The following is a 22,428-nucleotide window of genomic DNA, read 5'->3' on the forward strand; positions in this document are numbered from 1 at the left end:
CTCCACTCATAGAGAAAGCCAGTGAGTCCTGCTCCCCCTCCACTCATAGAGAAAGCCTGTGAGTCCTGTTCCCTACTCCACTCATAGAGAAAGCCTGTGAGTCCTGCTCCTCCTCCACTCATAGAGAAAGCTTGTGAGTCCTGCTCCCCGCTCCCACTCATAGAGAAAGCCTGCGAGTCCTGCTCCCTCTCCACGCATAGAGAAAGCCTGTGAGTCCTGTTCCCTACTCCACTCAGAGAAAGCCTGTGAGTCCTGCTCCCCCTCCACTCATAGAGAAAGCCTGTGAGTCCTGCTCATCCTCCACTCAAAGAGAAAGCCTATGAGTCCTGCTCCTCCTCCACTCATAGAGAAAGCCTGTGAGTCCTGCTCCCCCTCCACTCATAGAGAAAGCATGTGAGTCCTGCTCCCCCTCCTCTCATAGAGAAAGCCTGTGAGTCCTGCTCCCCGCTCCCACTCATAGAGAAAGCCTGTGAGTCCTGCTCCCCCTCCACTCATAGAGAAAGCCTGTGAGTCCTGCTCCCCGCTCCCACTCATAGAGAAAGCCTGTGGGTCCTGCTCCCCCTCCACTCATAGAGAAAGCCTGTGGGTCCTGCTCCCCCTCCACTAATAGAGAAAGCCTGTGAGTCCTGCTCCCCTTCCACGCATAGAGAAAGCCTGTGAGTCCTGCTCCCCCTCCACTCATAGAGAAAGCCTGTGAGTCCTGCTCCTCCTCCCACTCATAGAGAAAGCCTGTGAGTCCTGCTCCCCCTCCACTCATAGAGAAAGCCTGTGAGTCCTGCTCCCCCTCCACTCATAGAGAAAGCATGTGAGTCCTGCTCCCCCTCCTCTCATAGAGAAAGCCTGTGAGTCCTGCTCCCCGCTCCCACTCATAGAGAAAGCCTGTGAGTCCTGCTCCCCTTCCACGCATAGAGAAAGCCTGTGAGTCCTGCTCCCCCTCCACTCATAGAGAAAGCCTGTGAGTCCTGCTCCTCCTCCCACTCATAGAGAAAGCCTGTGAGTCCTGCTCCCCCTCCACTCATAGAGAAAGCCTATGAGTCCTGCTCCCCCTCCACTCATAGAGAAAGCATGTGAGTCCTGCTCCCCCTCCTCTCATAGAGAAAGTCTGTGAGTCCTGCTCCCCTTCATAGAGAAAGCCTGTGAGTCCTGCTCCTCCTCCCACTCATAGAGAAAGCCTGTGAGTCCTGCTCCCCCTCCCACTCATAGAGAAAGCCTGTGAGTCCTGCTCCTCCTCCACTCATAGAGAAAGCCTGTGAGTCCTGCTCCTCCTCCCACTCATAGAGAAAGCCTGTGAGTCCTGCTCCTCCTCCACTCCTAGAGAAAGCCTGTGATTCCTGCTCCTCCTCCACTCATACAGAAAGCCTGTGAGTCCTGCTCCCCCTCCCATTCATAGAGAAAGCCTGTGAGTCCTGCTCCCGCTCCTCTCATAGAGAAAGCCTGTGAGTCCTGCTCCCCCTCCACTCATAGAGAAAGCCTGTGAGTCCTGCTCCCCTTCATAGAGAAAGCCTGTGAGTCCTGCTCCTCCTCCCACTCATAGAGAAAGCCTGTGAGTCCTGCTCCCCCTCCCACTCATAGAGAAAGCCTGTGAGTCCTGCTCCTCCTCCACTCATAGAGAAAGCCTGTGAGTCCAGCTCCTCCTCCCACTCATAGAGAAAGCCTGTGAGTCCTGCTCCTCCTCCACTCATAGAGAAAGCCTGTGATTAATGCTCCTCCTCCACTCATAGAGAAAGCCTGTGAGTCCTGCTCCTCCACTCATAGAGAAAGCCTGTGATTCCTGCTCCCTCTCCACGCATAGAGAAAGCCTGTGAGTCCTGTTCCCTACTCCACTCATAGAGAAAGCCTGTGAGTCCTGCTCCTCCTCCACTCATAGAGAAAGCCTGTGAGTCCTGCTCCCCGCTCCCACTCATAGAGAAAGCCTGTGAGTCCTGCTCCCCCTCCACTCATAGAGAAAGCCTGTGAGTCCTGCTCCCCCTCCACTCATAGAGAAAGCCTGTGAGTCCTGCTCCCCTCCACTCATAGAGAAAGCCTGTGAGTCCTGCTCCCCCCTCCCACTCGTAGAGAAAGCCTGTGAGTCCTGCTCCTCCTCCACTCATAGAGAAAGCCTGAGTCCTGCTTACCCCTCCCACTCATAGAGAAAGCCTGTGAGTCCTGCCCCCCCTCCACTCATAGAGAAAGCCTGTGAGTCCTGTTCCCCCCTCCACTCATAGAGAAAGCCTGTGAGTCCTGCTCCCCGCTCCCACTCATAGAGAAAGCCTGTGAGTCCTGCTCCCCCTCCACTCATAGAGAACGCCTGTGAGTCCTGCTCCCCCTCCACTCATAGAGAAAGCCTGTGAGTCCTACTCCCCCTCCACTCATAGAGAAAGCCTGTGAGTCCTGCTCCCCTCCACTCATAGAGAAAGCCTGTGAGTCCTGCTCCCCCTCCCATTCATAGAGAAAGCCTGTGAGTCCTACTCCCCCCTCCCACTCAGAGAAAGCCTGTGAGTCCTGCTCCCCCTCCACTCATAGAGAAAGCCTGTGAATCCTGCTCCCCCCTCCCACTCACAGAGAAAGCCTATGAGTCCTGCTCCTCCTCCACTAATAGAGAAAGCCTGTGAGTCCTGCTCCCCCTCCACTAATAGAGAAAGCCTGTGAGTCCTGCTCCCCCTCCACTCATAGAGAAAGCCTATGAGTCCTGCTCCTCCTCCACTCATAGAGAAAGCCTGTGAGTCCTGCTCCCCCTCCACTCATAGAGAAAGCCTGTGGGTCCTGCTCCCCCTCCACTAATAGAGAAAGCCTGTGAGTCCTGCTCCCCCTCCACGCATAGAGAAAGCCTGTGAGTCCTGCTCCCCCTCCACTCATAGAGAAAGCCTGTGAGTCCTGCTCCTCCTCCCACTCAGAGAAAGCCTGTGAGTCCTGCTCCCCCTCCACTCATAGAGAAAGCCTGTGAGTCCTGCTCATCCTCCACTCAAAGAGAAAGCCCATGAGTCCTGCTCCTCCTCCACTCATAGAGAAAGCCTGTGAGTCCTGCTCCCCCTCCACTCATAGAGAAAGCATGTGAGTCCTGCTCCCCCTCCACTCATAGAGAAAGCCTGTGGGTCCTGCTCCCCCTCCACTAATAGAGAAAGCCTGTGAGTCCTGCTCCCCCTCCACGCATAGAGAAAGCCTGTGAGTCCTGCTCCCCCTCCACTCATAGAGAAAGCCTGTGAGTCCTGCTCCTCCTCCCACTCATAGAGAAAGCCTGTGAGTCCTGCTCCCCCTCCACTCATAGAGAAAGCCTGTGAGTCCTGCCCCCCCTCCCACTCATAGAGAAGGCCTGTGAGTCCTTCTCCTCCTCCCACTCATAGAGAAAGCCGGTGAGTCCTGCTCCTCCTCCCACTCATAGAGAAAGCCTGTGAGTCCTGCTTCCTCCTCCCACTCATAGAGAAAGCCTGTGAGTCAAGCTTCCTCCTCCCACTCATAGAGAAAGCCTGTGAGTCCTGCTCCCCCTCCACTCATAGAGAAAGCCTGAGAGTCCTGCTCCTCCTCCCACTCATAGAGAAAGCCTGTGAGTCCTGTTCCCCCCTCCACTCATAGAGAAAGCCTGTGAGTCCTGTATCCCCCCCTCCCACTCATAGAGAAAGCCTGTGAGTCCTGTTGCTCCTCCACTCATAGAGAAAGCCTGTGAGTCCTGCTCCCCCTCCTCTCATAGAGAAAGCCTGTGAGTCCTGCTCCCCCTACACTCATAGAGAAAGCCTGTGAGTCCTGCTCCCACTCATAGAGAAAGCCTGTGAGTCCTGCTCCCCCCTCCTCTCATAGAGAAAGCCTGTGAGTCCTGCTCCTCCTCCACTCATAGAGAAAGCCAGTGAGTCCTGCTCACGCTCCACTCATAGAGAAAGCCTGTGAGTCCTGCTCCCCCTCCACTCATAGAGAAAGCCTGTGAGTCCTGCTCCCCCCTCCACTCATAGAGAAAGCCTGTGAGTCCTGCTCCCCCTCCACTCATAGAGAAAGCCTGTGAGTCCTGCTTCCTCCGCCCACTCATAGAGAAAGCCTGTGAGTCCTGCTCCTCCTCCACTCATAGAGAAAGCCTGTGAGTCCTGCTCCCCTTCCACTCATAGAGAAAGCCTGTGAGTCATGCTTCCTCCACCCACTCATAGAGAAAGCCTGTGAGTCCTGCTCCCCCTCCACTCATAGAGAAAGCCTGTGAGTCGTGCTCCCCGCTCCCACTGATAGAGAAAGCCTGTGAGTCCTGCTCCCCCTCCACTCATAGAGAAAGCCTGTGAGTCCTGCTCCCCCTCCACTCATAGAGAAAGCCTGTGAGTCCTGCTCCTCCTCCACTTATAGAGAAAGCCTGTGAGTCCTGCTCTCCCTCCACTCATAGAGAAAGCCTGTGAGTCCTGCTCCCCCTCCACTCATAGAGAAAGCCTGTGAGTCCTGCTCCCCCTCCACTCATAGAGAAAGCCTGTGAGTCCTGCTCCCCCTCCACTCATAGAGAAAGCCTGTGAGTCCTGCTCCCCCCTCCACTCATAGAGAAAGCCTGTGAGTCCTGCTCCCACTCATAGAGAAAGCCTGTGAGTCCTGCTCCCCCCTCCACTCATAGAGAAAGCCTGTGAGTCCTGCTTCCTCCACCCACTCATAGAGAAAGCCTGTGAGTCCTGCTCCTCCTCCACTCATAGAGAAAGCCTGTGAGTCCTGCTCCTCCTCCACTCATAGAGAAAGCCTGTGAGTCCTGCTCCTCCTCCCACTCATAGAGAAAGCCTGTGAGTCCTGCTCCCCCTCCACTCATAAAGAAAGCCTGTGAGTCCTGCTCCCCCCTCCACTCATAGAGAAAGCCTGTGAGTCCTGCTCCCCCTCCTCTCATAGAGAAAGCCTGTGAGTCCTGCTCCCCCTCCTCTCATAGAGAAAGCCTGTGAGTCCTGCTCCCCCTCCACTCATAGAGAAAGCCTGTGAGTCCTGCTCCCCCTCCACTCATAGAGAAAGCCTGTGAGTCCTGCTCCCCCTCCCACTCATAGAGAAAGCCTGTGAGTCCTGCTCCCCCTCCACTCATAGAGAAAGCCTGTGAGTCCTGCTCCCCTTCCACTCATAGAGAAAGCCTGTGAGTCCTGCTCCCCTTCCACTCATAGAGAAAGCCTGTGAGTCCTGCTCCCCCTCCCATTCATAAAGAAAGCCTGTGAGTCCTGTATCCCCCCCTCCCACTCATAGAGAAAGCCTGTGAGTCCTGCTCCTCCTCCACTCATAGAGAAAGCCAGTGAGTCCTGCTCCCCCTCCACTCATAGAGAAAGCCTGTGAGTCCTGCTCCCCCTCCACTCATAGAGAAAGCCTGTGAGTCCTGCTCCCCCCTCCACTCATAGAGAAAGCCTGTGAGTCCTGCTCCCCCCTCCACTCATAGAGAAAGCCTGTGAGTCCTGCTCCCCCTCCACTCATAGAGAAAGCCTGTGAGTCCTGCTTCCTCCGCCCACTCATAGAGAAAGCCTGTGAGTCCTGCTCCTCCTCCACTCATAGAGAAAGCCAGTGAGTCCTGCTCCCCCTCCACTCATAGAGAAAGCCTGTGAGTCCTGCTCCCCCTCCACTCATAGAGAAAGCCTGTGAGTCCTGCTCCCCCCTCCACTCATAGAGAAAGCCTGTGAGTCCTGCTCCCCCCTCCACTCATAGAGAAAGCCTGTGAGTCCTGCTTCCTCCGCCCACTCATAGAGAAAGCCTGTGAGTCCTGCTCCTCCTCCACTCATAGAGAAAGCCTGTGAGTCCTGCTCCCCTTCCACTCATAGAGAAAGCCTGTGAGTCCTGCTTCCTCCACCCACTCATAGAGAAAGCCTGTGAGTCCTGCTCCCCCTCCACTCATAGAGAAAGCCTGTGAGTCGTACTCCCCGCTCCCACTGATAGAGAAAGCCTGTGAGTCCTGCTCCCCCTCCACTCATAGAGAAAGCCTGTGAGTCCTGCTCCCCCTCCACTCATAGAGAAAGCCTGTGAGTCCTGCTCCTCCTCCACTTATAGAGAAAGCCTGTGAGTCCTGCTCTCCCTCCACTCATAGAGAAAGCCTGTGATTCTTGCTCCCCCTCCACTCATAGAGAAAGCCTGTGAGTCCTGCTCCCCCTCCACTCATAGAGAAAGCCTGTGAGTCCTGCTCCCCCTCCACTCATAGAGAAAGCCTGTGAGTCCTGCTCCCCCCTCCACTCATAGAGAAAGCCTGTGAGTCCTGCTCCCACTCATAGAGAAAGCCTGTGAGTCCTGCTCCCCCCTCCACTCATAGAGAAAGCCTGTGAGTCCTGCTTCCTCCACCCACTCATAGAGAAAGCCTGTGAGTCCTGCTCCTCCTCCACTCATAGAGAAAGCCTGTGAGTCCTGCTCCTCCTCCCACTCATAGAGAAAGCCTGTGAGTCCTGCTCCCCCTCCACTCATAGAGAAAGCCTGTGAGTCCTGCTCCCCCCTCCACTCATAGAGAAAGCCTGTGAGTCCTGCTCCCCCTCCTCTCATAGAGAAAGCCTGTGAGTCCTGCTCCCCCTCCACTCATAGAGAAAGCCTGTGAGTCCTGCTCCCCCTCCACTCATAGATAAAGCCTGTGAGTCCTGCTCCCCCTCCCACTCATAGAGAAAGCCTGTGAGTCCTGCTCCCCCTCCACTCATAGAGAAAGCCTGTGAGTCCTGCTCCCCTTCCACTCATAGAGAAAGCCTGTGAGTCCTGCACCCCTTCCACTCATAGAGAAAGCCTGTGAGTCCTGCTCCCCCTCCCATTCATAAAGAAAGCCTGTGAGTCCTGTATCCCCCCCTCCCACTCATAGAGAAAGCCTGTGAGTCCTGTTGCTCCTCCACTCATAGAGAAAGCCTGTGAGTCCTGTTGCTCCTCTACTCATAGAGAAAGCCTGTGAGTCCTGCTCCCCCTCCTCTCATAGAGAAAGCCTGTGAGTCCTGCTCCCCCTACACTCATAGAGAAAGCCTGTGAGTCCTGCTCCCACTCATAGAGAAAGCCTGTGAGTCCTGCTCCCCCCTCCTCTCATAGAGAAAGCCTGTGAGTCCTGCTCCTCCTCCACTCATAGAGAAAGCCTGTGAGTCCTACTCCTCCTCCACTCATAGAGAAAGCCAGTGAGTCCTGCTCCCCCTCCACTCATAGAGAAAGCCTGTGAGTCCTGCTCCCCCTCCACTCATAGAGAAAGCCTGTGAGTCCGGCTCCCCCTCCACTCATAGAGAAAGCCTGTGAGTACGGCTCCCCCTCCACTCATAGAGAAAGCCTGTGAGTCCTGCTCCCCGCTCCCACTCATAGAGAAAGCCTGTGAGTCCTGCTTCCTCCACCCACTCATAGAGAAAGCCTGTGAGTCCTGCTCCCCCTCCACTCATAGAGAAAGCCTGTGAGTCGTGCTCCCCGCTCCCACTCATAGAGAAAGCCTGTGAGTCCTGCTCCCCCTCCACTCACAGAGAAAGCCTGTGAGTCCTGCTCCCCCTCCACTCATAGAGAAAGCCTGTGAGTCCTGCTCCTCCTCCACTTATAGAGAAAGCCTGTGAGTCCTGCTCCCCCTCCACTCATAGAGAAAGCCTGTGAGTCCTGCTCCCCCTCCACTCATAGAGAAAGCCTGTGAGTCCTGCCCCCCCTCCCACTCATAGAGAAAGCCTGTGAGTCCTGCTCCCCTTCATAGAGAAAGCCTGTGAGTCCTGCTCCTCCTCCCACTCATAGAGAAAGCCTGTGAGTACTGTATCCCCTCCACTCATAGAGAAAGCCTGTGAGTCCTGCTCCCCCTCCACTCATACAGAAAGCCTGGGAGTCCTGCTCCCCCTCCCATTCATAGAGAAAGCCTGTGAGTCCTGCTCCCCTTCCTCTCATAGAGAAAGCCTGTGAGTCCTGCTCCCCCTCCACTCATAGAGAAAGCCTGTGAGTCCGGCTCCCCCTCCACTCATAGAGAAAGCCTGTGAGTCCTGCTCCCCCTCCACTCATAGAGAAAGCCTGTGAGTCCTGCTTCCTCCGCCCACTCATAGAGAAAGCCTGTGAGTCCTGCTCCTCCTCCACTCATAGAGAAAGCCTGTGAGTCCTGCTCCCCTTCCACTCATAGAGAAAGCCTGTGAGTCCTGCTTCCTCCACCCACTCATAGAGAAAGCCTGTGAGTCCTGCTCCCCCTCCACTCATAGAGAAAGCCTGTGAGTCGTGCTCCCCGCTCCCACTCATAGAGAAAGCCTGTGAGTCCTGCTCCCCCTCCACTCATAGAGAAAGCCTGTGAGTCCTGCTCCCCCTCCACTCATAGAGAAAGCCTGTGAGTCCTGCTCCTCCTCCACTTATAGAGAAAGCCTGTGAGTCCTGCTCCCCCTCCACTCATAGAGAAAGCCTGTGAGTCCTGCTCCCCCTCCACTCATAGAGAAAGCCTGTGAGTCCTGCCCCCCCTCCCACTCATAGAGAAAGCCTGTGAGTCCTGCTCCCCTTCATAGAGAAAGCCTGTGAGTCCTGCTCCTCCTCCCACTCATAGAGAAAGCCTGTGAGTACGGTATCCCCTCCACTCATAGAGAAAGCCTGTGAGTCCTGCTCCCCCTCCACTCATACAGAAAGCCTGGGAGTCCTGCTCCCCCTCCCATTCATAGAGAAAGCCTGTGAGTCCTGCTCCCCTTCCTCTCATAGAGAAAGCCTGTGAGTCCTGCTCCCCCTCCACTCATAGAGAAAGCCTGTGAGTCCTGCTCCCCGCTCCCACTCATAGAGAAAGCCTGTGAGTCCTGCTCCTCCTCCCACTCATAGAGAAAGCCTGTGAGTCCTGTATCCCCTCCACTCATAGAGAAAGCCTGTGAGTCCTGCTCCCCCCTCCCACTCATAGAGAAAGCCTGTGAGTCCTGCTCCCCCTCCCACTCATAGAGAAAGCCTGTGAGTCCTGCTCCTCCTCCACTCATAGAGAAAGCCTGTGAGCCCTGCTCCTCCTCCCACTCATAGAGAAAGCCTGTGAGTCCTGCTCCCCCTCCACTCATAGAGAAAGCCTGTGAGTCCTGCTCCTCCTCCACTCATAGAGAAAGCCTGTGAGTCCTGCTCCCCTCCACTCATAGAGAAAGCCTGTGAGTCCTGCTCCCCCTCCAACTCATAGAGAAAGCCTGTGATTCCTGCTCCCCCTGCACTCATAGAGAAAGCCTGTGATTCCTGCTCCCCCCTCCCACTCATAGAGAAAGCCTGTGAGTCCTGCTCCCCCTCCACTCATAGAGAAAGCCTGTGAGTCCTGCTCCCCCTCCAACTCATAGAGAAAGCCTGTGATTCCTGCTCCCCCTGCACTCATAGAGAAAGCCTGTGAGTCCTGCTCCCCCCTCCACTCATAGAGAAAGCCTGTGAATCCTGCTCCCCCCTCCCACTCATAGAGAAAGCCTGTGAGTCCTGCTCCCTCTCTACGCATAGAGAAAGCCTGTGAGTCCTGCTCCTCCTCCACTCATAGAGAAAGCCTGTGAGTCCTGCTCCCCCTCCACTCATAGAGAAAGCCTGTGATTCCTGCTCCCCCTCCCACTCATAGAGAAAGCCTGTGAGTCCTGCTCCCCTCCACTCATAGAGAAAGCCTGTGAGTCCTGCTCCCCCTCCCATTCATAGAGAAAGCCTGTGAGTTCTGCTCCCCCCTCCCACTCATAGAGAAAGCCTGTGAGTCCTGCTCCCCCTCCTCTCATAGAGAAAGCCTGTGAGTCCTGCTCCCCCTCCACTCATAGAGAAAGCCTGTGAGTCCTGCTCCTCCTCCACTCATAGAGAAAGACTGTGAGTCCTGCTCCCCCTCCCACTCATAGAGAAAGCCTGTGAGTCCTGCTCCCCCTCCACTCATAGAGAAAGCCTGTGAGTCCGGCTCCCCCTCCACTCATAGAGAAAGCCTGTGAGTCCTGCTCCCCCTCCACTCATAGAGAAAGCCTGTGAGTCCTGCTCCCCCTCCACTCATAGAGAAAGCCTGTGAGTCCTGCTTCCTCCGCCCACTCATAGAGAAAGCCTGTGAGTCCGGCTCCTCCTCCACTCATAGAGAAAGCCTGTGAGTCCTGCTCCCCTTCCACTCATAGAGAAAGCCTGTGAGTCCTGCTTCCTCCACCCACTCATAGAGAAAGCCTGTGAGTCCTGCTCCCCCTCCACTCATAGAGAAAGCCTGTGAGTCCTGCTCCCCCTCCACTCATAGAGAAAGCCTGTGAGTCCTGCTTCCTCCACCCACTCATAGAGAAAGCCTGTGAGTCCTGCTCCCCCTCCACTCATAGAGAAAGCCTGTGAGTCCTGCTCCTCCTCCACTCATAGAGAAAGCCTGTGAGTCCTGCTCCCCCTCCACTCATAGAGAAAGCCTGTGAGTCCTGCTCCCCCTCCACTCATAGAGAAAGCCTGTGAGTCCTGCTCCCCCTCCACTCATAGAGAAAGCCTGTGAGTCCTGCTCCCCCCTCCACTCATCGAAAAAGCCTGTGAGTCCTGCTCCCACTCATAGAGAAAGCCTGTGAGTCCTGCTCCCCCCTCCACTCATAGAGAAAGCCTGTGAGTCCTGCTTCCTCCACCCACTCATAGAGAAAGCCTGTGAGTCCTGCTCCCCCTCCACTCATAGAGAAAGCCTGTGAGTCCTGCTCCTCCTCCACTCATAGAGAAAGCCTGTGAGTCCTGCTCCCCCTCCACTCATAGAGAAAGCCTGTGAGTCCTGCTCCCCCTCCACTAATAGAGAAAGCCTGTGAGTCCTGCTCCCCCTCCCACTCATAGAGAAAGCCTGTGAGTCCTGCTCCCCCTCCACTCATAGAGAAAGCCTGTGAGTCCTGTCCCCCTCCACTCAAAGAGAAAGCCTGTGAGTCCTGCTCCCCCTACACTCATAGAGAAAGCCTGTGAGTCCTGCTCCTCCTCCCACTCATAGAGAAAGCATGTGAGTCCTGCTCCTCCTCCCACTCATAGAGAAAGCCTGTGAGTCCTGTCCCCCTCCACTCATAGAGAAAGCCTGTGAGTCCTGTCCCCCTCCACTCATAGAGAAAGCCTGTGAGTCCTGCTCCCCCTACACTCATAGAGAAAGCCTGTGAGTCCTGCTCCTCCTCCCACTCATAGAGAAAGCCTGTGAGTCCTGCTCCCCCTCCCACTCATAGAGAAAGCCTGTGAGTCCTGTCCCCCTCCACTCATAGAGAAAGCCTGTGAGTCCTGCTCCCCCTCCACTCATAGAGAAAGCCTGTGAGTCCTGCTCCCCCTCCACTCATAGAGAAAGCCTGTGAGTCCTGCTCCCCCTCCACTCATAGAGAAAGCCTGTGAGTCCTGCTCCCCCTCCACTCATAGAGAAAGCCTGTGAGTCCTGCTCCCCCCTCCACTCATCGAAAAAGCCTGTGAGTCCTGCTCCCACTCATAGAGAAAGCCTGTGAGTCCTGCTCCCCCCTCCACTCATAGAGAAAGCCTGTGAGTCCTGCTTCCTCCACCCACTCATAGAGAAAGCCTGTGAGTCCTGCTCCCCCTCCACTCATAGAGAAAGCCTGTGAGTCCTGCTCCTCCTCCACTCATAGAGAAAGCCTGTGAGTCCTGCTCCCCCTCCACTCATAGAGAAAGCCTGTGAGTCCTGCTCCCCCTCCACTAATAGAGAAAGCCTGTGAGTCCTGCTCCCCCTCCCACTCATAGAGAAAGCCTGTGAGTCCTGCTCCCCCTCCACTCATAGAGAAAGCCTGTGAGTCCTGTCCCCCTCCACTCAAAGAGAAAGCCTGTGAGTCCTGCTCCCCCTACACTCATAGAGAAAGCCTGTGAGTCCTGCTCCTCCTCCCACTCATAGAGAAAGCATGTGAGTCCTGCTCCTCCTCCCACTCATAGAGAAAGCCTGTGAGTCCTGTCCCCCTCCACTCATAGAGAAAGCCTGTGAGTCCTGTCCCCCTCCACTCATAGAGAAAGCCTGTGAGTCCTGCTCCCCCTACACTCATAGAGAAAGCCTGTGAGTCCTGCTCCTCCTCCCACTCATAGAGAAAGCCTGTGAGTCCTGCTCCCCCTCCCACTCATAGAGAAAGCCTGTGAGTCCTGTCCCCCTCCACTCATAGAGAAAGCCTGTGAGTCCTGCTCCCCCTCCACTCATAGAGAAAGCCTGTGAGTCCTGCTCCCCCTCCACTCATAGAGAAAGCCTGTGAGTCCTGCTCCCCCTCCACTCATAGAGAAAGCCTGTGAGTCCTGCTCCCCCTCCACTAATAGAGAAAGCCTGTGAGTCCTGCTCCCCCTCCCACTCATAGAGAAAGCCTGTGAGTCCTGCTCCCCCTCCACTCATAGAGAAAGCCTGTGAGTCCTGCTCCTCCTCCACTCATAGAGAAAGCCTGTGAGTCCTGTCCCCCTCCACTCATAGAGAAAGCCTGTGAGTCCTGCTCCCCCTCCACTCATAGAGAAAGCCTGTGAGTCCTGTGCTTCCCCTCCACTCATAGAGAAAGCCTGTGAGTCCTGCTCCCCCTCCACTAATAGAGAAAGCCTGTGAGTCCTGCTCCCCCTCCCACTCATAGAGAAAGCCTGTGAGTCCTGCTCCCCCTCCACTCATAGAGAAAGCCTGTGAGTCCTGTCCCCCTCCACTCATAGAGAAAGCCTGTGAGTCCTGCTCCCCCTACACTCATAGAGAAAGCCTGTGAGTCCTGCTCCTCCTCCCACTCATAGAGAAAGCATGTGAGTCCTGCTCCTCCTCCCACTCATAGAGAAAGCCTGTGAGTCCTGTCCCCCTCCACTCATAGAGAAAGCCTGTGAGTCCTGCTCCCCCTCCACTCATAGAGAAAGCCTGTGAGTCCTGTGCTTCCCCTCCACTCATAGAGAAAGCCTGTGAGTCCTGCTCCCCCTCCACTCATAGAGAAAGCCTGTGAGTCCTGCTCCTCCTCCACTCATAGAGAAAGCCTGTGAGTCCTGCTCCCCCTCCACTCATAGAGAAAGCCTGTGAGTCCTGCTCCCCCTCCACTAATAGAGAAAGCCTGTGAGTCCTGCTCCCCCTCCCACTCATAGAGAAAGCCTGTGAGTCCTGCTCCCCCTCCACTCATAGAGAAAGCCTGTGAGTCCTGTCCCCCTCCACTCAAAGAGAAAGCCTGTGAGTCCTGCTCCCCCTACACTCATAGAGAAAGCCTGTGAGTCCTGCTCCTCCTCCCACTCATAGAGAAAGCATGTGAGTCCTGCTCCTCCTCCCACTCATAGAGAAAGCCTGTGAGTCCTGTCCCCCTCCACTCATAGAGAAAGCCTGTGAGTCCTGTCCCCCTCCACTCATAGAGAAAGCCTGTGAGTCCTGCTCCCCCTACACTCATAGAGAAAGCCTGTGAGTCCTGCTCCTCCTCCCACTCATAGAGAAAGCCTGTGAGTCCTGCTCCCCCTCCCACTCATAGAGAAAGCCTGTGAGTCCTGTCCCCCTCCACTCATAGAGAAAGCCTGTGAGTCCTGCTCCCCCTCCACTCATAGAGAAAGCCTGTGAGTCCTGCTCCCCCTCCACTCATAGAGAAAGCCTGTGAGTCCTGCTCCCCCTCCACTAATAGAGAAAGCCTGTGAGTCCTGCTCCCCCTCCCACTCATAGAGAAAGCCTGTGAGTCCTGCTCCCCCTCCACTCATAGAGAAAGCCTGTGAGTCCTGCTCCTCCTCCACTCATAGAGAAAGCCTGTGAGTCCTGTCCCCCTCCACTCATAGAGAAAGCCTGTGAGTCCTGCTCCCCCTCCACTCATAGAGAAAGCCTGTGAGTCCTGTGCTTCCCCTCCACTCATAGAGAAAGCCTGTGAGTCCTGCTCCCCCTCCACTAATAGAGAAAGCCTGTGAGTCCTGCTCCCCCTCCCACTCATAGAGAAAGCCTGTGAGTCCTGCTCCCCCTCCACTCATAGAGAAAGCCTGTGAGTCCTGTCCCCCTCCACTCATAGAGAAAGCCTGTGAGTCCTGCTCCCCCTACACTCATAGAGAAAGCCTGTGAGTCCTGCTCCTCCTCCCACTCATAGAGAAAGCATGTGAGTCCTGCTCCTCCTCCCACTCATAGAGAAAGCCTGTGAGTCCTGTCCCCCTCCACTCATAGAGAAAGCCTGTGAGTCCTGCTCCCCCTCCACTCATAGAGAAAGCCTGTGAGTCCTGTGCTTCCCCTCCACTCATAGAGAAAGCCTGTGAGTCCTGCTCCCCCTCCCACTCATAGAGAAAGCCTGTGAGTCCTGTCCCCCTCCACTCATAGAGAAAGCCTGTGAGTCCTGCTCCCCCTCCACTCATAGAGAAAGCCTGTGAGTCCTGCTCCCCCTCCACTCATAGAGAAAGCCTGTGAGTCCTGCTCCCCCTCCACTAATAGAGAAAGCCTGTGAGTCCTGCTCCCCCTCCCACTCATAGAGAAAGCCTGTGAGTCCTGCTCCCCCTCCACTCATAGAGAAAGCCTGTGAGTCCTGTCCTCCTCCACTCATAGAGAAAGCCTGTGAGTCCTGCTCCCCCTACACTCATAGAGAAAGCCTGTGAGTCCTGCTCCTCCTCCCACTCATAGAGAAAGCCTGTGAGTCCTGTCCCCCTCCACTCATAGAGAAAGCCTGTGAGTCCTGCTCCCCCTCCACTCATAGAGAAAGCCTGTGAGTCCTGCTCCTCCTCCACTCATAGAGAAAGCCTGTGAGTCCTGCTCCCCCTCCACTCATAAAGAAAGCCTGTGAGTCCTGCTCCTCCTCCACTCATAGAGAAAGCCTGTGAGTCCTGCTCCCCCCTCCACTCATAGAGAAAGCCTGTGAGTCCTGCTCCCCCCTCCACTCATAGAGAAAGCCTGTGAGTCCTTCTTCCTACACCCACTCATAGAGAAAGCCTGTGAGTCCTGCTCCCCCTCCACTCATAGAGAAAGCCTGTGAGTCCTGCTCCTCCTCCACTCATAGAGAAAGCCTGTGAGTCCTGCTCCCCCTCCACTAATAGAGAAAGCCTGTGAGTCCTGCTCCCCCTCCCACTCATAGAGAAAGCCTGTGAGTCCTGTCCCCCTCCACTCATAGAGAAAGCCTGTGAGTCCTGCTCCCCCTCCACTCATAGAGAAAGCCTGTGAGTCCTGCTCCCCCTCCACTCATAGAGAAAGCCTGTGAGTCCTGCTCCCCCTCCACTAATAGAGAAAGCCTGTGAGTCCTGCTCCCCCTCCCACTCATAGAGAAAGCCTGTGAGTCCTGCTCCCCCTCCACTCATAGAGAAAGCCTGTGAGTCCTGTCCTCCTCCACTCATAGAGAAAGCCTGTGAGTCCTGCTCCCCCTACACTCATAGAGAAAGCCTGTGAGTCCTGCTCCTCCTCCCACTCATAGAGAAAGCCTGTGAGTCCTGTCCCCCTCCACTCATAGAGAAAGCCTGTGAGTCCTGCTCCCCCTCCACTCATAGAGAAAGCCTGTGAGTCCTGCTCCTCCTCCACTCATAGAGAAAGCCTGTGAGTCCTGCTCCCCCTCCACTCATAAAGAAAGCCTGTGAGTCCTGCTCCCCCTCCACTCATAGAGAAAGCCTGTGAGTCCTGCTCCCCCCTCCACTCATAGAGAAAGCCTGTGAGTCCTGCTCCCCCCTCCACTCATAGAGAAAGCCTGTGAGTCCTTCTTCCTACACCCACTCATAGAGAAAGCCTGTGAGTCCTGCTCCCCCTCCACTCATAGAGAAAGCCTGTGAGTCCTGCTCCTCCTCCACTCATAGAGAAAGCCTGTGAGTCCTGCTCCCCCTCCACTAATAGAGAAAGCCTGTGAGTCCTGCTCCCCCTCCCACTCATAGAGAAAGCCTGTGAGTCCTGCTCCCCCTCCACTCATAGAGAAAGCCTGTGAGTCCTGTCCCCCTCCACTCAAAGAGAAAGCCTGTGAGTCCTGCTCCCCCTACACTCATAGAGAAAGCCTGTGAGTCCTGCTCCTCCTCCCACTCATAGAGAAAGCATGTGAGTCCTGCTCCTCCTCCCACTCATAGAGAAAGCCTGTGAGTCCTGCTCCCCCTCCCACTCATAGAGAAAGCCTGTGAGTCCTGTCCCCCTCCACTCATAGAGAAAGCCTGTGAGTCCTGCTCCCCCTCCACTCATAGAGAAAGCCTGTGAGTCCTGCTCCCCCTCCACTCATAGAGAAAGCCTGTGAGTCCTGCTCCCCCTCCACTAATAGAGAAAGCCTGTGAGTCCTGCTCCCCCTCCCACTCATAGAGAAAGCCTGTGAGTCCTGCTCCCCCTCCACTCATAGAGAAAGCCTGTGAGTCCTGCTCCTCCTCCACTCATAGAGAAAGCCTGTGAGTCCTGCTCCCCCTCCACTCATAGAGAAAGCCTGTGAGTCCTGCTCCTCCTCCACTCATAGAGAAAGCCTGTGAGTCCTGCTCCCCCCTCCACTCATAGAGAAAGCCTGTGAGTCCTGCTCCCCCCTCCACTCATAGAGAAAGCCTGTGAGCCCTGCTTCCTACACCCACTCATAGAGAAAGCCTGTGAGTCCTGCTCCCCCTCCACTCATAGAGAAAGCCTGTGAGTCCTGCTCCTCCTCCACTCATAGAGAAAGCCTGTGAGTCCTGCTCCCCCTCCACTCATAGAGAAAGCCTGTGAGTCCTGCTCCCCCTCCACTAATAGAGAAAGCCTGTGAGTCCTGCTCCCCCTCCCACTCATAGAGAAAGCCTGTGAGTCCTGCTCCCCCTCCACTCATAGAGAAAGCCTGTGAGTCCTGTCCCCCTCCACTCATAGAGAAAGCCTGTGAGTCCTGCTCCCCCTACACTCATAGAGAAAGCCTGTGAGTCCTGCTCCTCCTCCCACTCATAGAGAAAGCATGTGAGTCCTGCTCCTCCTCCCACTCATAGAGAAAGCCTGTGAGTCCTGCTCCCCCTCCACTCATAGAGAAAGCCTGTGAGTCCTGCTCCCCCTCCCACTCATAGAGAAAGCCTGTGAGTCCTGTCCCCCTCCACTCATAGAGAAAGCCTGTGAGTCCTGCTCCCCCTCCACTCATAGAGAAAGCCTGTGAGTCCTGCTCCCCCTCCACTCATAGAGAAAGCCTGTGAGTCCTGCTCCCCCTCCACTAATAGAGAAAGCCTGTGAGTCCTGCTCCCCCTCCCACTCATAGAGAAAGCCTGTGAGTCCTGCTCCCCCTCCACTCATAGAGAAAGCCTGTGAGTCCTGTCCTCCTCCACTCATAGAGAAAGCCTGTGAGTCCTGCTCCCCCTACACTCATAGAGAAAGCCTGTGAGTCCTGCTCCTCCTCCCACTCATAGAGAAAGCCTGTGAGTCCTGTCCCCCTCCACTCATAGAGAAAGCCTGTGAGTCCTGCTCCCCCTCCACTCATAGAGAAAGCCTGTGAGTCCTGCTCCTCCTCCACTCATAGAGAAAGCCTGTGAGTCCTGCTCCCCCTCCACTCATAAAGAAAGCCTGTGAGTCCTGCTCCTCCTCCACTCATAGAGAAAGCCTGTGAGTCCTGCTCCCCCCTCCACTCATAGAGAAAGCCTGTGAGTCCTGCTCCCCCCTCCACTCATAGAGAAAGCCTGTGAGTCCTTCTTCCTACACCCACTCATAGAGAAAGCCTGTGAGTCCTGCTCCCCCTCCACTCATAGAGAAAGCCTGTGAGTCCTGCTCCTCCTCCACTCATAGAGAAAGCCTGTGAGTCCTGCTCCCCCTCCACTCATAGAGAAAGCCTGTGAGTCCTGCTCCCCCTCCACTAATAGAGAAAGCCTGTGAGTCCTGTGCTTCCCCTCCACTCATAGAGAAAGCCTGTGAGTCCTGCTCCCCCTCCCACTCATAGAGAAAGCCTGTGAGTCCTGTCCCCCTCCACTCATAGAGAAAGCCTGTGAGTCCTGCTCCCCCTCCACTCATAGAGAAAGCCTGTGAGTCCTGCTCCTCCTCCCACTCATAGAGAAAGCCTGTGAGTCCTGCTCCCCCTCCACTCATAGAGAAAGCCTGTGAGTCCTGCTCCTCCTCCACTCATAGAGAAAGCCTGTGAGTCCTGCTCCCCCACCACTCATAGAGAAAGCCTGTGAGTCCTGCTCCCCCTCCACTCATAGAGAAAGCCTGCGAGTCCTGCTCCCCCTCCTCTCATAGAGAAAGCCTGTGAGTCCTGCTCCTCCTCCACTCATAGAGAAAGCCTGTGAGTCCTGTATCCCCTCCACTCATAGAGAAAGCCTGTGAGTCCTGCTCCTCCTCCCACTCATAGAGAAAGCCTGTGAGTCCTGCTCCCCCCTCCAATTCATAGAGAAAGCCTGTGAGTCCTGCTCCCCCCTCCACTCATAGAGTAAGCCTGTGAGTCCTGCTCCCCCTCCACTCATAGAGAAAGCCTGTGAGTCCTGCTCCCCCTCCACTCATAGAGAAAGCCTGTGAGTCCTGCTCCCCCTCCACTCATAGAGAAAGCCTGTGAGTCCTGCTCCCCCTCCACTCATAGAGAAAGCCTGTGAGTCCTGCTCCCCCCTCCACTCATAGAGTAAGCCTGTGAGTCCTGCTCCCCCTCCACTCATAGAGAAAGCCTGTGAGTCCTGCTCCCCCTCCACTCATAGAGAAAGCCAGTGATTCCTGCTCCTCCTCCCACTCATAGAGAAAGCCTGTGAGTCCTGCTCCCCCCTCCCACTCATAGAGAAAGCCTGTGAGTCCTGCTCCCCCTCCACTCATAGAGAAAGCCTGTGAGTCCTGCTTCCTCCACCCACTCATAGAGAAAGCCTGTGAGTCCTGCTCCCCCTCCCACTCATAGAGAAAGCCTGTGAGTCCTGCTCCCCCTCCACTCATAGAGAACGCCTGTGAGTCCTGCTCCCCCTCCACTCATAGAGAAAGCCTGTGAGTCCTGCTCCTCCTCCACTCATAGAGAAAGCCTGTGAGTCCTGCTCCCCCTACACTCATAGAGAAAGCCTGTGAGTCCTGCTCCTCCTCCACTCATAGAGAAAGCCTGTGAGTCCTGCTCCCCCTCCCACTCATAGAGAAAGCCTGTGAGTCCTGCTCCCCCTCCCACTCATAGAGAACGCCTGTGAGTCCTGTATCCCCCTCCACTCATAGAGAAAGCCTGTGAGTCCTGCTCCCCCCTCCCACTCATAGAGAAAGCCTGTGAGTCCTGCTCCTCCTCCACTCATAGAGAAAGCCTGTGAGTCCTGCTCCCCCTCCACTCATAGAGAAAGCCTGTGAATCCTGCTCCCCCCTCCCACTCATAGAGAAAGCCTGTGAGTCCGGCCCCCCCTCCACTCATAGAGAAAGCCTGTGAGTCCTGCTCCCCCTCCACTCATAGAGAAAGCCTGTGAGTCCTGCTCCCCCTCCACTCATAGAGAAAGCCTGTGAGTCCTGCTCCTCCTCCACTCATAGAGAAAGCCTGTGAGTCCTGCTCCTCCTCCACTCATAGAGAAAGCCTGTGAGTCCTGCTCCCCCTCCCACTCATAGAGAAAGCCTGTGAGTCCTGCTCCCCCTCCACTCATAGAGAAAGCCTGTGAGTCCTGCTCCCCCCTCCACTCATAGATAAAGCCTGTGAGTCCTGCTCCCCCTCCACTCATAGAGAAAGCCTGTGAGTCCTGCTCCCCCTCCCACTCATAGAGAAAGCCTGTGAGTCCTGCTCCCCCTCCACCCATAGAGAAAGCCTGTGAGTCCTGCTCCCCCTCCCACTCATAGAGAAAGCCTGTGAGTCCTGCTCCCCCTCCACCCATAGAGAAAGCCTGTGAGTCCTGCTCCTCCTCCACTCATAGAGAAAGCCTGTGAGTCCTGCTCCCCCTCCACTCATAGAGAAAGCCTGTGAGTCCCGCTCCCCCATATAGCTAAGGTATAGGTGAGTGGTCGGGCACTTATAGATGCATAAATACACTTGTACACCGTGTTACCAGGTCTCTGGGGGTCTCTGCTCCTCATGCTGTGACACCTCCAGGCTCCGGCACTGTGTAGCTCTGGTTGTCGGAGGGGCGGGGGCAGCGGCTGCTCTGTGTTACCTCACACGTCTCTCATCTAGGCCTGAGGAGTCGCTATGGTAACAAGAGAGAAAAGGCGGGAGAGCAGCGGCGCCACCTGCCGGCCAGAGGCGGGAGTGCAGCGCAAGGCGCCGGATGTTGAGAGTTGTAGTACCACAGCATCGCTAGAATGTTCTTATATATTCTCTTATTTTACACATTTTTAGTTAAAATTATTGTTGCCTTTTACTATTCAGCCTCCTATCCCCATGGGATTTGCAGCTATTATTCCCTGGTGTCAGCCATTACAGGAAGAAGAGAGGCAGCACTGGCCGGGGAGACCCCCAAATACCGGGAACCCCTCAATACATCACACAGAGACCATTACACTATATATAACCGAACCCCCAAATACCGGGGACCCCCATAACAAGTGTCAGGACTGCAGCACATACAGATCATGTCTCATGGCCCCTCTATACAGGTGAGGTGGTGGTCTTACCAGGAGGAGGAGGCCGGAGGACCCCCATAACAAGTGTCAGGACTGCAGCACATACAGATCATGTCTCATGGCCCCTCTATACAGGTGAGGTGGTGGTCTTACCAGGAGGAGGAGACCGGAGGACCCCCATAACAAGTGTCAGGACTGCAGCACATACAGATCATGTCTCATGGCCCCTCTATACAGGTGAGGTGGTGGTCTTACCAGGAGGAGGAGGCCGGAGGACCCCCATAACAAGTGTCAGGACTGCAGCACATACAGATCATGTCTCATGGCCCCTCTATACAGGTGAGGTGGTGGTCTTACCAGGAGGAGGAGACCGGAGGACCCCCATAACAAGTGTCAGGACTGCAGCACATACAGATCATGTCTCATGGCCCCTCTATACAGGTGAGGTGGTGGTCTTACCAGGAGGAGGAGGCCGGAGGACCCCCATAACAAGTGTCAGGACTGCAGCACATACAGATCATGTCTCATGGCCCCTCTATACAGGTGAGGTGGTGGTCTTACCAGGAGGAGGAGACCGGAGGACCCCCATAACAAGTGTCAGGACTGCAGCACATACAGATCATGTCTCATGGCCCCTCTATACAGGTGAGGTGGTGGTCTTACCAGGAGGAGGCCGGAGGACCCCCATAACAAGTGTCAGGACTGCAGCACATACAGATCATGTCTCATGGCCCCTCTATACAGGTGAGGTGGTGGTCTTACCAGGAGGAGGAGACCGGAGGACCCCCATAACAAGTGTCAGGACTGCAGCACATACAGATCATGTCTCATGGCCCCTCTATACAGGTGAGGTGGTGGTCTTACCAGGAGGAGGAGGCCGGAGGACCCCCATAACAAGTGTCAGGACTGCAGCACATACAGATCATGTCTCATGGCCCCTCTATACAGGTGAGGTGGTGGTCTTACCAGGAGGAGGAGACCGGAGGACCCCCATAACAAGTGTCAGGACTGCAGCACATACAGATCATGTCTCATGGCCCCTCTATACAGGTGAGGTGGTGGTCTTACCAGGAGGAGGAGACCGGAGGACCCCCATAACAAGTGTCAGGACTGCAGCACATACATATCATGTCTCATGGCTCCTCTATACAGGTGAGGTGGTGGTCTTACCAGGAGGAGGAGACCAGAGGACCCCCATAACAAGTGTCAGGGCTGCAGCACATACAGATCATGTCTCATGGCCCCTCTATACAGGTGAGGTGGTGGTCTTACCAGGAGGAGGAGACCGGAGGACCCCCATAACAAGTGTCAGGACTGCAGCACATACAGATCATGTCTCATGGCCCCTCTATACAGGTGAGGTGGTGGTCTTACCAGGAGGAGACCGGAGGACCCCCATAACAAGTGTCAGGGCTGCAGCACATACAGATCATGTCTCATGGCTCCTCTATACAGGTGAGGTGGTGGTCTTACCAGGAGGAGACCGGAGGACCCCCATAACAAGTGTCAGGACTGCAGCACATACAGATCATGTCTCATGGCTCCTCTATACAGGTGAGGTGGTGGTCTTACCAGGAGGAGGAGACCGGAGGACCCCCATAACAAGTGTCAGGACTGCAGCACATACAGATCATGTCTCATGGCCCCTCTATACAGGTGAGGTGGTGGTCTTACCAGGAGGAGGCCGGAGGACCCCCATAACAAGTGTCAGGACTGCAGCACATACAGATCATGTCTCATGGCTCCTCTATACAGGTGAGGTGGTGGTCTTACCAGGAGGAGGAGGCCGGAGGACCCCCATAACAAGTGTCAGGGCTGCAGCACATACAGATCATGTCTCATGGCCCCTCTATACAGGTGAGGTGGTGGTCTTACCAGGAGGAGGAGGCCGGAGGACCCCCATAACAAGTGTCAGGGCTGCAGCACATACAGATCATGTCTCATGGCCCCTCTATACAGGTGAGGTGGTGGTCTTACCAGGAGGAGGCCGGAGGACCCCCATAACAAGTGTCAGGACTGCAGCACATACAGATCATGTCTCATGGCCCCTCTATACAGGTGAGGTGGTGGTCTTACCAGGAGGAGACCGGAGGACCCCCATAACAAGTGTCAGGACTGCAGCACATACAGATCATGTCTCATGGCCCCTCTATACAGGTGAGGTGGTGGTCTTACCAGGAGGAGACCGGAGGACCCCCATAACAAGTGTCAGGGCTGCGGCACCTGCAGATCATGTCTCATGGCCCCTCTATACAGGTGAGGTGGTGGTCTTACCAGGAGGAGGAGACCGGAGGACCCCCATAACAAGTGTCAGGACTGCAGCACATACAGATCATGTCTCATGGCTCCTCTAT

The 22,428-nt window shown here is 55.6% G+C and overlaps 1 protein-coding gene across 1 annotated transcript in view; it reads right to left on the reverse strand.

Annotated features, from left to right (window-relative positions):
- POU2F2 (POU class 2 homeobox 2) overlaps window positions 1-19,693 on the reverse strand; it is a 189,115-nt gene extending 169,422 nt beyond the window's left edge. Inside the window, exon 1 of the mRNA XM_072113747.1 lies at window positions 19,561-19,693. The gene's annotated coding sequence lies outside the window, so the exon portion shown is untranslated. The remainder of the gene's footprint in view (window positions 1-19,560) is intronic.
- Window positions 19,694-22,428: the final 2,735 nt, after the last annotated feature.

The sequence above is a fragment of the Engystomops pustulosus genome, chromosome 6 (genome assembly GCF_040894005.1).
Source record: "Engystomops pustulosus chromosome 6, aEngPut4.maternal, whole genome shotgun sequence".
NCBI lineage: Eukaryota > Metazoa > Chordata > Amphibia > Anura > Leptodactylidae > Engystomops > Engystomops pustulosus.